Here is an 18,726-nt window from a genome sequence, read left to right as displayed (position 1 = left end):
TATATCAGCAAACTAGATTACACCAGTAAGACTGGAAAAAAAGCCAATTTTCTATATTTAGGGATTGATCCTCCTAGACACGGAGCAGTTTCTGGGTAGCGCCTAGTGCCTTCTGTAGAACAAATTAGTAGGAATGGAGAAAGTGGGTCAAGTCTAATGAGGGAACTAGTTTGGTGTGACACCTAGAAGTCAGGAATGCAGGCTGGTGGCCAGGTTGCTATTAGACAAGAACAGGCCTCTCAGCACATAACATTGGCCTCTATGCAAGCTCTGTAAAGATCTCTTTCCTACAACTTTGCCTGCTGTCACTGATTGCTCACTGAACACCTTCAGCTCCCACTAACCCAAACATAAATTGAGCGTGCTTGGGCCTTTGCAGAGTCCAGTCCTACTCACTACCACGGATAATCCTGTGGAATTAATGTCTACGATTAACTGTATTTCCAAGAGTTTGTTAAGGGTGCCCCCAGGTGGGTGGTCTTTCATGTGGTTGTAAATCTAGGTAAATTAATAATAAATATTCTAGAAATGGATTCCAGATCTTATTGTCAATATAAATTTTCTTTAAACATCTGTAGAGAATCATTTTTAAAATTGCTTAAAACAGTAAATGACAAATCTATGATGTATGAAGTACAGATTGCAGTTTCCAACTTTTGTGATTTCCATTTTGAAAGGCTTGGTCTTTTGGCTAGTGGCGGTGCTCTGTAATACAGGATAATGATTATAACTTAATATATGTGGATCGGTATTTCCAAGTATAAAGACTTCAGTACTAAATTGTATTACAGGTTTAAAATTTAAATTAATTCTCTCATGTTATCCCCAAAGTGGCGAAACTTCAGTTACTGCATGCATTTTGACTGGTATTTCCAGCCTCTCTCAGAATTCAGCATAATAAAATCAGATTTAAGCAGTGTCCAGTACATATTCTGTCTAGGATTTATGCCCCCTTCCCCATCTCTACTGCCACTGAAAAATCAGCTCGCATGCTGCCTTTGGCACGCGTGCCATAGGTTGCCTACCCCTGTTTTAGAGTAAAATTTTCAGAAAGAGATTTTAAGTGAAAAAATGTGGTCAATTGTGCATATGTATTGGTGCATGCAGTTACAAAGCACACACCAGGTATATGCAGATGCAAATGGCTCGTTAAATGTCTAAATGACCACTTGCAAATATCCAATTAGTACCACAATCACAGAAGGTACATTTCGCTCTGCAAATGTAGAACTGCAAATGCATGTGAACATCAACCCCTTTCTCTCTGTTAAGTAAAAATATTATGTTCTAGAATTTATCAGACAACTAATATATTATTAAATTAGTTTAATTCAATTCACCATGTTTACATAAATTCAATTTTACTTTGAAAAGTGGCTGTGTAAAAATGGCGGCATCCTAGCCAACAGCTCTGTTCCTTTTGTGTATTCAGTTGTATCTGTTTCCTTTTCTAAAAAAGTTGCTCTTTTCTCCTGTTAACCCTGTAAACACAGCTAAGACTCCACTGCTTCTTGTGCATCATCAACAGAATATTTACTCAAGTTTCCACCTGTGCAAACCCACTGATTGGGAAAGCACAGGTTCCATGACAGCCAGGAGCGGCTCCAGGCACCAGCACGCCAACCGCGTGCCTGGGGCGGCAAGCCACGGGGAGCGCTCTGCCGGTCGGCGTGAGGGCGGCAGGCAGGTTGCCTTCGGCGGCATGCCTGCAGAGGGTCCGCTGGTCCCGCGGCTTCGGCGGACCTCCCGCAGGCGTGCCACGGAATCCGCGGGACTGGGGACCTCCCGCAGGTAAGCTGCCGAAGGCAGCCTGCCTGCCGTGCTTGGGGTGGCAAAATACCTAGAGCCACCCCTTATGACAGCCTTGACCATAAACACTGGTGCAGCTGCTACACCCTCTCAAACATCAGCAGGCAGCTGAAAAGGGATAGTTCAGCCATGTTGCAGAGTAATTTGTACTCTGAAGACAAAACATTCAGCAATGGTTCATCACTCAGAGCACATTTTCTGTAGTTTGACCAGAATGACAGACTTTCTAAAGACAAGAGTACTGGACCCCCAGTACTCGTTGCAAAACGTACTAAAATGATCAAAAGGTATATTTAATGAGCAAATGTATACTATAGCTGTGTTCAGATGCTGTCCAGTTGAGAAATTAGGGTTTTCCTATCCATGGGATAGTGACAAAACAAGGAGAAAACACACACTGGACAGAAACTGGCTCAGCTAATTCTGGCCTAATTTTCAGCGTGTATGGGCTCGCACACAAATCTTGAATTTAGGCAGGATTTTCTGTATGCCTATTAGCTTGAGTTTTTAAAAATTTGTACCCCTGCCCCTCCCAACAATAGAATGGAGCTGACTCATGTGAATTAAATAACAGGATGGCCTCTCTTTGGTGACTGCTTCTTTTAGGTTGCAAACTTTGGCAAATGGTCATTTCACAAGCAAAAGAAAAGAGAGGAGAGAGATCATATTTTTATAATCTCTTGTACTAGCTGAAAATATTGTAATCCAGGAGATGGCCTCAGCAACAAAATCAAATCAAGGATTTTGTAAAGGTAATCCTGCTGCATCTGCTGGATCCCATCCTGGATCTACATCCCAGGAGAAAGCTCTTATTAGGATGTCCATTTTCTCAATTGTCATGAATATAATTTAAGCCTTTTCATGCCGAAGATCTGTTCTTGAGACCTCAGCATGATTCGAATGTATCTATCTGTGCTCTAAAGACCAGGCCAGGGTCTTCCAGATTAGGATTTCACCATCCTGATTTACCAGAGATTGGACTACAGTTGAATGGAAATTCTTTTTTGAGGGTCTCTTACTAGGACTAGAAGATTCTCCCTCGCTTCACTATATATTTGGAGATACTGTAATATACTGCATAAGGTCCAGAAAAGATTCTGGTATCATCTTGTAGAAAAAAAAAAATCAGTGTCACTACATTAAAAAGTTTTATATATATCAATTAGATACCTGCCTGTCTGATGTCAAGTAAAGTTAAGGCCTCCAAGCTCTCTATTTTCTGGCTTCAAAGAGGACAAAGTACAGTATATAAAAGGCCTTTGCACATCTTTGAGAAGAGAGAGAAAGTTTTGTAACATTCATCAGAATTCTGGAAAAAAATATGAATCTTATTTTCCACTCATAGAACTTATTCTCTCTCTTTCCTTGTAACTGCAGCCACATAGACATGGTTCCTAGCTTCTGCGAACACAGGTTTACAATCTACCACTTTTTTTTACCTAATTCATAACAAACCTGATAGAAATTTCCAAATATGGAAATTCAGTATGGAAGCTGAATGGAAGCTACAGATTTTTTAAATGCAAGTTCTTAAGGGATTGCTAATGATATGCTGCAGCTAGTTTGGATGTTCTACATGTTCTATTTCTGCTTTAAAAAAAAAAAAAGCCTGCACACTGCAAACCTTGAAAAATTGCTGCAAACTCCTAGGGCACACACTATTTTGTAGCGGGCTGTGTCCAGTCTCAATAATAAAGGAAAGTGGATATGTCTGACACGAAATTAATGATCACGTCTAAATCCAGCCCTGGTCCTTTAGCATAACCAATTTATATTACCTGCATTATATATATTCAAGGATCTGTTAACTGTTATGCACAATGCCTTCTAAACACAAGATAGTCAAGGTTCTACACAACACTCGTCCCTGTCAACATTTTGTCTTGTTTCCTGCCGTTTCCCTGTTCATGCTTTGCACGTTACCAGCTACAATTCCCTCCACTCTCCATTTCTATTTTTCTCCAAATGCCTCCACATCATCTCCCATGTTGCTCTATATCTGAAATGATCTCCTTGTCCTGTTGAACTTTCCTATCCTTCTAATGCTTCCTCAAACCCCACCTTTTGCTACCTCATTCCAATATTAGGGTCAATTTAATAAAATAAAAGTTAAAATATATGGAATGAGCACAACACCTACAGTGTGAAAACAATTAACATCATGGCCTTAGGCTATGTATAAACTGCTCTCCCATTTCCATACCCTTCCCTATTATGTCGACCAGTGGCACGTCCTGTCTACAATGAAACCTAGAGATTGTTCTAGTTTCGTGAGGCAGGGATCATGTCTGAAAACCACTGTGCATACTTGGGGTGTTGAATGAAAAATAACTTATTTGCCTGCCCACATGGATCAGCATTAAAAATATACTGTGAAGGTGCTTTGGCAAGGAATACAAGAAAACAGAAGTTTCTAATAGGAGCAGCTATTTCAGATACCATTTTTTCTGGAAAAACATTATAGAGCTGGCTGGCAACCCAAACTCAAGCACTGGTAAACCTCGGTCCTTCCTATTCTCTGCCTGTGGCACATAATAGTCTAGTCTCTTGCGGGCTGTAATGTCTTAATGTCATTTTGGTTGCTGAATTATTGTGGTGGGTGGTGTTGGTGGCCTGTGACATACAGGAGTTCAGACTAGATGCAGTGGTCCCTTCTGGCCTTAAACTCTATGGCTATGAGGTTCTACTGATAACCCAAAGGCTAGGCATAGTGTTTGAATAGCTCTAGTGGAGAAAGCAGAAAAACTGGATGAAGTAGGAAAGCTAAAAAGGGGGTCTATTAATGCAATAGCCTTTCCGCTAAGCGGATTTAATTAAGGCCTGAAACATGGCAGAAGTCAAAAGTGAGGAGGAGTTTGGTAGCCTTTTGCATTTGTGAAATCAGACAATGACCACACCAACTGGCCCAACTGCCCATGTTAAAGGAAGAACCTGCACTAGAACAGCAGGATATTAAAAAGCCAGAACTGAGATACCATGGAATGAGAAATGTTTACATAGTACCTGCCTGGCTCAAGCTATTAGTCTCTCATGTTCAAAAGCAATACATTCACTCATTCTTTAAAGTTATAAACAAATTGCAAATGGTTATTTTCTTGTTCTTATACACAGCAGGCCTGACGTGTCTGAGTTGCTTAGAAGTTTTAGACTGTGTATTTCAAAGTATTGTTTAATTTCTGTACATTTCAGGATATAATTTCTAAAAATCATTGTTTATTCCCTTAGTGGGGAAAGTTTGTTGCCTAACCAGCATGTTGTTATCCTACATTTGCTCCCAGTATCCCAGGATTTTGCTCCGTGGCAGCCTCTTGCCAATTAGAGTGATCAATGCTTTTTGAAGTCCATTTCTTCGGTAAATATTTCTGCAGTAGTGTAAGGGCAAAAATCTGCCCTATGGGCAAAACTTCCATTAACTGCAACTGGAGCAGGATTAAGCCCTTATAGTGCAGCACTGTGCTGTATTAATCATTGGAGATGGCTTATTAAAGTCCAATATATTAAATTTGCCCGGTCTCCACTTCAAAAATATATATCCAAAGCGCATAATTCACTTAGTTCAGAACTGCTCTTACATCAGAAGATAGGTCAGGAGTGGGAAACAGAAGGAAGCAGTCCTTGATTTTTGTAGAAAAGGGAGTAGGGGGAGAAAAATTCTCTCCCCTAATTGTGGACCTCTCAGACACCAGCCCTACTAGGTTTGAGCCTACTCTTGAGATTGTTTAGCATCTTTGAGCCATAATTACTCAAAGAACACAAGTTGTCACAATTAAGTGATTTAGCTGGATGACTGCCAGCAACCAGAAGCCCCCTCCTTGTTACAAACATGATTTCTTGTGACAGCACAGCTTGTCTTAGACAAGGGATATGATTAGCATGGGGGAAGATTGACTTGAGAATGTTATTTCACTCATCTCCTGCGGGAGATGAGACTATACCAAGTTTAAAAAAAAAAGTGACATACCATTATATATTTTAAAGATAAAATCCACAAGGCTTCAATATCCATTAAACTGCATGTTCTATATTTCTAGTGAAAAGCACCATTTTTGACATAGACCTTTTAGTAGGTGGGCTGACCTGGCCATATGGAGAAATTTAAATTCTGATCTTGCAGGAAGATATGATGCCCTGGCCATATGGTACAAATCTATAGAGCGAGAAGAGCAGGAATCAAAACTTTAAGGAGGTCACCCTGGCTCAAAAGAACCACATTTCTCCAGCTGATTCATAGGGGAAATAAGACAGCTGCTGGCTTCTGTTGCTGGATTGCTCTCTGTGGGCAGATATGAAGGACAACTATAAAGTTATACACAATTTAGATACCAGCATATAATGGAGGATCAGCCAGGCTATGAATCTGGTTCTGAATTCTACAGAAAAGATGGGATAGATTTTGTTTTAGTGCATTCCCGTTTCCTCTACCAAAAAGAGAGACGAAGAAAATAGACAGACTGATTTAGGCTGCTCCTTGCACTATTTCTTATAATGCATAATTTATGGGCAGGAAACTGTAGTCTCTTCTCAGAGATCTCTTTCAGCACCATTATGAAGAAAGGAAGATCATGTTTTCTTTGTGAAGTGGGACTCTACTGTATCATTAAATAGTCAACTGTCCAAATGTCTCTTCCTAGAGAATCTGTAAGCTACTGAATTTGAGATTCCATGGCCATTAAATAGTTCACTACCCATGATTTTAATGAACTCTTTAACTTCACAGATATCAAGCATGAGCTGGGATGAAAAATACACACTGCAGTTGTGAATGGTGTGAAGAGCCACATTTCTCCCACTGTAGTACTGATATTAAGACATCGCACCAGCATGACAAAAGCTAGAAGCAACATTTTAAACTAAATGTAGGATGCTGTAGCCAGCAAACAGCATGAGTTATGTTCTCATCCATCCTCCCAGTTCAGAGTAAGGGCCCAGGCAGAGACACGCACAACCTGGAGATGAATGCACGGCTGAGCAGATGGGCTCCACCTGACCAAGAAGGGGAACAGCATCTTCCCAGACTGACTCCCCTGCCTAATGAGGAGGGCTTTAAACTAGGTTCACAGAGGGCAAGTGACAAAAGCCAAAAGGCAAGTATATATATAAAAAAAGTGGTCTTAACAGTGGGTTAGATATTGAGGGCTGGGGTGTGGGGGGAGATGGAAAATTACAATAGGCTCATCGGAGCAACAAGAATGAAATCAGTGCAGGAGTCTGCTCAACATCTGTGATGTCTATACACAAATGCAACAAGTACTGAGGAACAAACAGGAAGAAGTGGAAGCATTAGTACATAAAATAGATTATGACTTCACTGGCATCACAGAGACTTGTTGGAATAAATCTTATGACTGGAATATTGGTATACAGTGGTATAGTTTGTTCAAGAAAGACAGGCAGGGAAATAAGGGAGGTGGTGTTGCATTATACATCAGGAATATGTACACTTGTCCTGAGGTCCAGAAAAAGGTGGGAGGCAGACCAGTTGAAAGTCTCTGGGTTAAGATAAAAGGGGAAAAAAACAGTAGTGATGTCATGGTGGACATCCACCAAATCAGGAATGGGAGGTGGGTGAGGCATTTCTAGAACAAAGAACAGCAATAGCCAACAAGACGACATGGCTGTAAGGGGAACTTTAACTAGCCAAAGATCTGTTGGAAAAGTAACATGGCGCAAAACAAAATTTCCAATAAATTCTTGTAATATTTGAGGATAAAATTTTGTTTCAGAAAGCAGTGGAACTAAACTGGGGGACAGCCATTTTAAACTTGATTCTGATTAACAGGGAGGAATTAATTGCAAATCTGAAGGTGAAAGGCAACGTGGGTGAAAGCGATCATGAAATGATGATTTCAGGATTCTACGAGAAGGAAGGAGTGAAAGCAGCAGAATAAGGACAAATGGGAAGAAAAATCTAAGAGAAAAGGGAGTTCAAGAGTGCTAGCACTTTTACAAAAAGACAATATTAAATGCACAACTGCAAACTATCTGGACACAAAGAAAAGATAGAAAGAATACAAGATGCCAATATGGCTGCATCAGGAGCTCTTTAATGGCCTGAAATTGAGACGAGAAATCCCACAAGTGGATCCATGCACTAATTGCTAAGGATGAGTACAAAAGAACAGCACAAGCAAGAAAGGCCAAGGCACAAAATGAGTTACACCTAGCAAGGGACATAGAAGGCAATAAGTAGAGGTTCTTTAAATACATTAGCAGAAAGAGAAAGGTGAAGGAAAGTGCATGTCCTCTACTTAGGAGAGCTAATAACTGATGACATGAAGAAGACTGAGGTGTTTCATGCCTATTTTGCTTCTGCCTTCACTTAAAAACGTTAATAGTGACCAGATAATCAACACAATTAATACTAACAACAAGGGGGAAGGAATGCAGGCCAAAATAGAGAAAGAACAGGTTAAAGAATATTTAGATAAGTTTGCATCAGGCTCTGCTGACTTCTAGTCATCCTTGGGTTCTTAAGGAACTAGCTGAAGCAATGTTAGAACCCTTAGCAATTATCTTCAAGGACAGATGACGTCCCAGAGAACTGGAGAAGGGCAAACTTAGTATCTATCTTTAAAAATGGGAACTAAGAGGACCCAGGGAAATTATAAACCAGCCACTCGTACTTCAATACCTGGAAAGATATTAGAACAAATTATTAAACAATCAATTTGTAAGCACCTAGATGATAATAGAGTTATAAGGAATAACCAGCATGGATTTGTCAAGAACAAATGTCAAACCAACCTCTTTCCTTCTTTGACAAGGTTACTGGCCTAGTGGATAGGGCAAAAGCAGTAGATGTAATATACTTTGAATTATAGTAAGGTTTCTGACACAGTCCCACATATCATTCTCATAAGAAAACTAGGGAAATGTGATCTAGATGAAATTACTGTAAGGAGTGTGCACAATTGGTTGAAAAACCACACTCAGAAAGTAGTCATCAATGGTTCACAGTCAAACTGGGAGGGCGTATCTAGTGGAGTTAGTCCTGGGTCCAGTATTATTCAATTGTTATCCAAGTCATTAATGAAACCGAGTAGAGAGTATGTTTATAAAATCTGCAGACGACACCAATGTGAAAAAGGTTGAAAGTACTTTGGAGGACAGTATTAGAATTCAAAAGAAGTTTGACAATGTAGGGGGGAGGGATAGCTTAGTGGTTTGAGCACTGGCCCGCTAAACCCAGGGTTGTGAGGTCAATCCGTGAGGGGGCCATTTAGGGATCTGGGGCAAAAATCTGTCTGGGGATTGGTCCTCCTTTGGGCAGGGAGTTGGACTATATGACCTCCTGAGGTCCCTTCCAACCCTGATATTCTATAATTCTATGAACTTAGAGAATTGGTCTGAAATCAACTAGATGAAATTCAATAAGGAGGAACAAAAATCAAATACACAACTACAAAATGGGGCATAACTGGCCAGGCAGTAGTACTGCTAAAAAGGATCTGGGGGGTTATAATGGGCCATAAATTGAAGAGGAGTCAGCAATGTGATGCAATTATGAAAATAGCTAATATTAGGGTGACCAGATGTCCCATTTTTAAAGGGACCATCCTGTTTTTGGGGACTTTGTCTTATATAGGCACCTATTACCCCCCACCCCCATCCCAAGGGCCGGCTTTAGGCCAATTCAACCAATTCCCCTGAATCAGCCCCCGCGCCTAAGAGGGCCCCGTGCCCAGTGAGAATCTCTTCCCTGGCTAGAGGAGCCTTTTTAATTTTTACTCACCTGGCGGTGCTCCGGGTCTTCAGCGGCACTTCGGCGGTGGGTCCTTCGCTTGCTCTGGGTCTTCAGCAGCGGGTCCTTCAGTGCCACCAAAGACCTGGAGCGAGTGAAGGACCCACCACCGAAGTGCCGCCGAAGACTCGGAGCACCGCCCAGTGAGTACAAGCCCCATGTGTTTTTTACATTTTTATTTATTTATTTTTTAAATATATACTCATCCCTGCCGGGGCCCCGTCAAAACTGTTCAAATTGGGTCCCGCACTTCCTAAAGCCTGCCCTGCCCATCCCATTTTTTCCACAGTTGCTATCTGGTAACCCTAGCGAATATCATTCTGGGGAGAATGAACAGGAGTGTTAGTATGTCAGACACGGGAGGTAATTGTTCTTCTCTACTTGGCAGTGGTGAGGCCTCAGGTAGAATACTGTGTCGCGTTCTGAGTGCCACACTTTAGGAAAGATGTGGAGAAAGTGGAGTGTTAGGTTCTATGGAGGCCGTAGGCCCTCCCAAAGTGCTCTGCAAGAACGAGGTCCACACACACTGTGAGTTATTGGCTTTAATGAAGGTAAAGTGACACACCCGCAATGGGGACTCCAAGCGTTGCTGTCACGGAGGCGGGGAACCCAGCACCCCGGAGCTCGGCCTGGTACGGAGTCCAAAAGCAAGCACAAATCATGCTCATATTTATATAAACGGCAGCAAATCGGCTCATGCATAATGCAATAGAGACTTTCCACCCTCCGGGCCTTGGCCAACAGCCTAGGGGCTTTCCACACAGCGGTTCCAACCGGTTATGGCAGGTTGGAACTAGCATGCCGTGCCCTACAATAACCGGGCGCTGAGAAAGCAGAGCTGCCTAAGCTAGGCCGTAACAAAATCTTCCGTGATTCCCTGTCCTCCTACATGGAGAGATCCAAAAAAGAGCAACAAAAAAGGTAAAAACTTTAGAAAATCTGAAGGCTAAAAAACTGGGCCTATTTAGTTTTGAGAAAAGAAGACTGAGGGGGGAACTTGATATCCATCTTCAAATATATTAAGGGCTGTTATAAAGAGGACAGTGATCAATTGGTCTCCATGTCCACTGAAGATAGGAAAAGTAGTAATGGGCTTAATCTGCAGCAAGGGAGATTTACGTAAATATTAGGAAAAAAAATCTTTCTAACCATAAGGATAATTAAGTTCTAAAACAGACTTCCAAAGAAAAACAACATTATTGTAGGTTTTTCAGAACAGGTTGGTGATTCCTAAGTCAGCATTTAGAATGGAATGTTAACTGCTCCTTATCGAAAAGTTATGAGATAAATTGTTTACAGGTTGGACAAACGTCTCTCAGGGATGGTCTAGGTTTACTTGGTCCTGCCTCAGCACATGGGGCTGGATTGATGATCTCTTGAGATCCTTTCAAGCCCTACATTTCTGTGATTCTATGATTCTTAACTCACATCTGATGTGTTCACTACAATTTACATCACATCACCAGGTTACAATTGGCTACACAAACACACACATTCTACAGATGACTCCTGGAGAATGGAGAAGTGGGGGTGGGAATGGGACGTTTGAAAATGTATTTTCTATGAATTACTAAAAAGTGTAACATTACTTCCCACCATTTAAATAAAGAGCACTGCTTTCCTCTGTTCCCTTCCCTCTCCCAAGCACTGTCTTCACTGCTGAAAAAGGGGTGTTCTGTAACAAGCACTTACTGCTTTTTTTTAAATAAAATTATCTTCCCGCTGTCACCACCATTTAAACATAGCTTCTAAGATCCTCCTTGAGGAGAACCTCAAAGGCCAGTGGGACTTAGACCAAGATAGTCAAAGGCCTGGCTCCAAATTATGAAGTGAGTCTTTTTCCATCTAGTTACAATTCATGGATAATTCTGCAGCAATCAGTAATTCCTCAGCACAGAACATCAAAGAGTTGTAGAAAGTTTAGGTTCCCAATTATAATCATTTTAAAACTTTGGATGCATTCTATAATGAAGTTTTTTTTCCCCATTGTAAGTAAAAAAATTAATGGCTTATTCCTATCATTTTAAGTCAAGCTTTCATTTGCTTTTTGACCAGTATTTGAAGTGCAAATAACTTCCTTAAAAGTGAAGAAAAAGAACCTGGAGAAATGAATAAGGAGGAATCCATTGAAAAGAAATCCCTAGACATTCAGACTACATTCAGCCATTTGGCACTAAGCCACCACTTTTTTAGTAAACAATAGATGGAGGAGAAAAAATTACACCAGAGGCTGGATGTGAGATGCATGATACCAGTAAGTCCCAAAATAACAAAAGAGTTTATAGTTATTAGATATTTTTATGCATCAATGCTCTACATGTGATATATTTATAGCATATGATATTAAATATAACACATAAAATACCAAGAAATAGATGCATTACAGACACATCTGTCTAGTTAAGGAGACTTGTTTCAGTTATTGTTACCAGGAATTGCACGTGAAATATTCTACAGGACCATGCCTTCAGTTCTTCCTCTGCAGTAAATATAAAGTGCACATAGTTTACAGCAGTTAATCATAAACAAAGATTGCTAGCTGCCTGGTTTACAGCAACTCAGTCCAATGACAAAAAGCACTGACTTTGTTGGAGAAAGCTCATCTCATCAACTCTCTGAGTAGCAAACAAGAGGTTCTAAAAGGATAATGCAATGAAACCATTATAAACCCAAGGGAGTCACTAAGTACAGAAACATGAATGTTAATTGTCCATGTTTAAAATTCTTGGACTTCAAGACCTTCCCTTCTTCACTAGCAGTATCTTACTTGCAATCAGCAGTAAGGATAAGTGTACCTTCCCTCTCTGTATTATAGACTGATTGAAACAGTACTGGCTGGCAGTGTATCACAGGACACATAAATGTGATAAACAGATGCAGAAGAAAATCTGCCCGATACACATTGGGACTTCAGATTTTCTGTGCTTCATATGACTGACCTTTTTAATGCTGTTTTGTATTTTTGTCACAATACTTTTTTAAAGCTTACAAATCTGGAATACAGTAAGTGAAAAAGGGCTGCTTATCTATTCCCCTAAATGACATTATTGCAAATTTACATTGCATTGACCTTTCCATAGATGATGTCACTATTTACACTAGAGTCTGATACAAACAAAAGTGGCTAGATCCTTTTCATCACAGTCATATCGCTTGTCTAATTTGAAGACAGTTCTTTCATCTCACCTTCTGCTCTCCCCTCCCTCATGTCTTAGTGAAGACCAACAAGTGTGATGGGACCAGCAGAGGGAAGGCAAGGAGACAGCTGCTGGCTGTCTTAACACCCACCTCCCCCAAACTTTAACACTTTACTAATGTGGGAGAATGGGGCTGCAAAAACATCATGGGGGAATTCAAAGGGGGAAAAGAAACCAATAGGGATTGGGAAAGACATTTTGGAGGAAACAGGGTAGTTATCCTAGATGGGCAAGAGAGAGAGACTCCTGGAGGTGGGGGTGGGAAGAGACAGACAGACTGCAGGGAAGAGAGAGGAGGAACTTTTGAGTAGGGAAGCAGAGGAGAGAAGAGCCACCAAGGAGTAAATGGTGAGCATGTATGTATGTGCGTTTTGGGGGTGAGGGAACAGACATCTCAAACGAAGAAATAATTGATGTTCAAGGACATGGGCAGAACAAAAAACATTTGACTATCAGGGAAACTCAAAGTTAGGAACTGGGCCACTAGAATCTAGAGGTAAGTGAAGAAATAGGAGAAGGAAGCGCAGAGCATGCGAGGCAGCAAGACACGGTGGACAACAGAAGGTGGAAGAGAAGATTGTGAAAGATAAGAGAATGAGAGGAATGGCCATGCCGCTTTTCAAAGAAAGACAAGGGGGAGACATAGGAAGAAAAAAACGTGAAAAGAAATTCCTGAAAAGGAATGGGAAAAAATGGTATGAAGGCAGAGTGAAAAGATGGAAGGAAAGAAAGAAAGAAAAAAACAAGAGAAGAGAAAAGGCAAGTAGTAACTTTTGGTCAGTGACATTGAATTTCCATTTAACCCAATCATTAATGTTGTCATGCAGATAAACTGTGATATAACATGACACGCTCCATTCCTTATTCTAGGGCACTGCACTACAAGTGAGAGTTCTTAAATTAATACTGTTGAAGTGATACACTGTCATGTTCTGTCCTCCTTCAGACATTCCGCAATTAGAACAAAAACCTAATTGCAGTATATCCAACCAAGTGCTTCAAAAAATGACCCCTACTGTACCTTTACTAAGATCAGATTCCAAAGCACTTGAAGTCTGTGTGTATAACTCTTAGCAAAATAGCCAGAATTCAATCATGGCAGGATTCTGCATTTGTTATGCAAACAAGATGCCTAAGATCTGACAGGTTCTACTGGCCTGAAGCTACAACTAATTCAAAGCAGAGCAGCGTCTTTCAATCAGATATGCCTGCACAAGTCTGAATATCACCACCCTCAAAACTGGAAAGTACTTGCCAAGTTTGACTGTCCATCAAATGAAGAATCTGCTACAAAATTATTCTATAGATTGGCAAATAATCCACCTTCCCCAGGTGCAGTTCTGTGATCACCTATTCTTAATTTGCTAATAACCATCAAGAATAACTGCAAAAGCTGTGACACCAAATAATCTTTGATATATTACCTATGCCCCCCTTATAATGGTGCATCTACATTGTGCTGCCTAAGTGTACGGTCATCTTAAAGAAACAATTCTAACTTGTCCACCTACTGCTAACAGAATCCATTATATAATTTAACTGTGACCTTTTATATAGCGTATACTTGCCTACTACCATTTTGTAAATGTTAAACTTTTTATGTTAGTTTTAACATTTAGTTCTAAAGGCACTTACAGCACATCACTTAACATTTAAATTAAATGGCAGCTATTATTAAAGTTTGCTTGCTGAGATAATGAACTCAGGTTTAAACTACTGGTCATTAATCATCCACAATGAGAAAAATATCAGATCTTTCTAAATAACCATCTCCAACAAGAAATAAAGAATCTAGAAGCATAATTCAAGACAGACTATTTAATTTCTAATGGAGTACATTTTTAAAGAATGGGGTGGTTTTAATCGAATGGATTAAATTTCCAACAGTTTATTAAAAAGTTGCCTATAGACATTTCTTTGTCAATCAATGAGTTACTGCAATAAATGGATGGGTTTTGGAGCACTTTAGCTAGGTCTCCCAATAGTCCTTTATTACAAGGGACATCCCTTATTTTTTCAACTCTGTACAACAAGATCGAGAGTTGTTGAGTGCTGCAAAAAGCAGCAAGAAATACCCCTAGCATGGGTGGTAGGTCGCATAGGCTGGGGGATGCTTTGCCTCCCCAAACAGCCAGGTGTGACTCAACCCCCTCCGTGTGGCTCCAGTCCTCTGGCTGCAGCCCCCCAGTGCTCTGCTGGGGCCGCCCGCCTTCCTGCGCTCTGGAGCTAGGGAGGCTGGGGCCACCCACCCTCTGCCCTCCCAGTGCGCTTTTGGGGGTGGGGATCTAGCAGTGGGACTGGGCCAGGGGCCGCAGGGGGGTGGGGGTGGAAGGGGCAGCCATGGCGGGGCCTCAGGTGGAAGGGTTGTGGCCTAGCCTCCCCCAGCTGGCGGTTCACATGCCACCCATGACCCCTAACGGATGTAGGTAAGTACTGCTTATTATTATTATTAATCACAATGGTAATATCGGGAGGAGGAGGAGGACAGGGATGCTAAGAAACAGACATTTATTTTTGAAATACAAGGGTTGCCAACCCTAACTTTCATTCATTTTCAGTGAGTACATTGTAAATGTCCCTCCTGAAGCTTAGTGATTACAAATCTTGGTCTCCATTAATGTTTTGCAATAGTAAATATTTTAGCAATATGTAGCTATGTTGCTTACAGCTGATAGAGAACATTCTATTTCCATTATTGCATACCTGAAAAAGTCTTAGCACACCATAGTGACAGAACCATTTGAATGGATTACCTCTGATGTTCGTTCATTGAGAGTTGACCCCACACACTAACGAACTGGTAGGAAATACAACTAGTTGATTTGGAAAACAGCCAGGATATAAAGATATTGCTTCTGTAACCCATTAGATCTCACACAATGCAACTACTTTCCATACTAATGCCCACAAGTGTAAAAATCCTTGATCTGCGACCGATGATAGCAGTAGCAGCAATCTGCTTTATAGAAACTTTCAATATTACTCTAGCCTTCCCTCCAGTCTATGTAGCAGTTCACAAAGATACTAAGACGACAGCGCAAAAGAAATTAAAATGCTCTAATATGGCTCTTTATTCTTTTTATATGCATTGACTTCATCTTACCAATAGCTGGAAGAAGAGGAGACATGCTGTTAGGCCTAAATAAAAATGTAGCACAAAACCAGTTATGCCAACCTGACTAAAGTCAGGCTAACAAAGGTTTCTGGGTAATCCCAAAGTAAAAAAATACTAAAAAGCAGCATTGTCTCACAAAGCCCTAAAAAAAAAAAAAATAAGTAAGGGGCTGGTACCAGCTGTGTTATGTTAAAAACAGTGTTTAAAAAACTAATAAAAAACACTATCCCACAGTTCTAACTCTAACTCCCCGGTTTAGTTTTCGGTGTGTTTAACTCCCTTACATTCCTAACTTTTGGTGCTTGTTAAAATATTAACAATTCAATGCTGTAAAAACTAGGCATGCGTATATATTAAAAGGTGTCTAATTTCTAGTTGTTAAACAAAGGGGGGTGGGTTGCTCAAGTAAATAATCTATAACGTAATAAAACTGTCTATATAGGCTAATACTAAGCTGTAAAGGGGGGGCTGGTTCTCTCTAAAAACAAGCTGCTCTCTATTGACGCGTGCACTTGTCAATAAAGAGCTTTTAATCAAACCTTGCTGGTGTTGCCTGTCTCACTGCGGTCAAACAACAAACTTCGCTGTCAGGGTTCGAGTCCCTAACAATGCCATTCTCCATGACTGCCATCTATTCTGTGCTCTCGATTCTCTAGAGCTGGCTGTTGCAGTAAATGCCAGAAAATAAAGCATTCCACACAAGTGGGGATTCTGTTTTTCAGGTTTTAGTCATTTCATTTTTCAAGTTTTTTTTCTCAGTAATGTTTGAGTTTTATGTCGATACCCAAAATTCAGGGTTCTGAGGGCTCTCTCTTTGTGTGTATATGTACTGTAATGAGTAATCTCTTTGTAATGTTCCCTAGTGGGTTTTAACGAAGGGAATGTCTACACTGAAGCTACGAGCAAGTCTCCCAGGAGAGGCAGGCAGACATGCATTGGTGGGGCTCAAACTAGCAAACTAAATATAATGAAGTGAATGTTCTGGCTCAGGCGGAATCTTGGCTCTCACCCACATCTGACTCCTAGGCCTAAAAACCTGAGCTTTCATCTGAGCGAGAATGCCCAAACTGCTATTTTTAGCACACTAGCTCAAGCCCTGCTAGCGCATGTTGGTTGACCCAAGCTGGGAGGTTCAGTCCCAGTTGCAGTACAGACACACTGTTAGTACTGTTTCAAACAGCAGTAGGTGAAAGCACACTAGGAGACATTTTGTGTCTACACAGTCCAATTAATGAACAATGTGTTAATACACCCACATGGTCCATATTATTACTTCGTGCAGACAAGCCCTTATATAAAAACAAACATTCCTAATGTTTTCCCAGGGTTAATTGGATAAACATCAAGGTTGTTTTGTTTTGGCATATGGGGTATTTATCAGTGCTCATCAGTATGAGCAAGTTATCCGTTATACCAGCTAGATGGGGAGAAAAAAATCCCAGAGTTGCTTCTAAATTCTGTTTTCAATACAGAGGATTGATTTCACTCCATCAGACCCATAATAGAATAATTTATTAAATTAATCCCTTAGCTTCCTCCAACACACACTTTTTACACTGTGTTGGCTTTGAAGTCTTTGTTAACTATGTCAAGATACCAATATTTTACCTGAATATATAATTTAAATTAACTCACATCACTTACTTAATTCACAAAATAGAGTCATCTCATCAGTCCTCTCCCACATACCACACTAAAGGCAGGTGTATTTTATTTCTAATGACCTTTTCTTTTGCCAACAATTTTCTTACGGGAAATTAAATCTCTTACTATTAATAAATCTTAATTATTAAACTATTACAAGCATAAGGTCACAGAAAAGCATATAATTCTGGAAGAAAAAAAATGTATACTTTTCCTGCTGATCTCATTTCTAACGACAACCTCGACAAAAATAAAGTGGGAGGCTGACAGGAAATCAAACTGCATTAGTTGTTCAAGAACTAGGAAAATATTAACATGTGGACTTGTACATAACTTTTGATTTCCATATTGCAGAACAGCCCTGGTATTTCATTTTACATCTGAAATAGGTCTCTTCTCAAAAAGATTTCCTCTCCCTTTCAAACTTGACACCTAGCCATTTAAATTCATATTTTTCTCCTCATTAAATTGTCAGGATTCAAGAGGGTATCTGTCAGACTGGTTTCCCACTGTTTCTGGTTTATTTTAAAAAGATAATAGTATTTATCATATTCATCAGTGATCCACTTTTCCCACTTGTGTATTTCTCATTATAAAAATTGAAAGAAGATGTTTGGCATAAGTAATAGCAGCCATAATTTGGCAGGGTTTTTTTAGAACTATTCTCTCATTTAAGAACAGACGTGAACTTCAAAATTCGAGCTGGTTTTATCATTATGTTCTTCACCACTAATTAATCAGCTGATTAGATTCTGCAGGCTTCTGTCCACTGGGCTTTCAGACACCATGCATGTCTGAGGCAGACAAAAAATGTTTGGGGTAAAAACAGGGCCGCCCAGAGGATTCAGGGGGCCTGGGGCAAAGCAATTCCAGGGGCCCCTTCCATAAAAAAAAGTTGCAATACTATAGAATACCATATTCTCGTGGGGGCCCCCTATGGGGCCTGGGACAAATTGCCTCACTTGCCCCCCCCCCGGGTAAAAACTATGGAGGGGGCATTGACTTTCTGAGGTGTCATCCCACTTAAAATACAAAGGACTGTATCCTCTGCCCCACTTCCAGTCTCTTTGCTTCAGCAGGCAGTGCAAAGCAGCTGGAAAGCTGCACTAAAGGAGCAACCAATGATTCCCCTATGCCAGGGAATGTTGGGTGGCATAAGGCTAACACCCCGCCTCTAAAACTCAAAAATTAGGGAGGCCTGTAGCTCTACAATTGCTCCT

At 40.6% G+C, this 18,726-nt stretch overlaps 1 protein-coding gene across 9 annotated transcripts in view; it reads right to left on the bottom strand.

Annotated features, from left to right (window-relative positions):
- Nucleotides 1-18,726, bottom strand: part of CAMK4 (calcium/calmodulin dependent protein kinase IV) — a 277,800-nt gene that overhangs the window by 168,949 nt on the left and 90,125 nt on the right. The gene's annotated exons all lie outside the window — the stretch shown is intronic.

The sequence above is a fragment of the Mauremys reevesii genome, linkage group 6 (genome assembly GCF_016161935.1).
Source record: "Mauremys reevesii isolate NIE-2019 linkage group 6, ASM1616193v1, whole genome shotgun sequence".
Classification (NCBI taxonomy): domain Eukaryota; kingdom Metazoa; phylum Chordata; order Testudines; family Geoemydidae; genus Mauremys; species Mauremys reevesii.
Note: the sequence above shows the minus strand (reverse complement) of the source record. Positions and strands in the feature narration are given on the sequence as shown.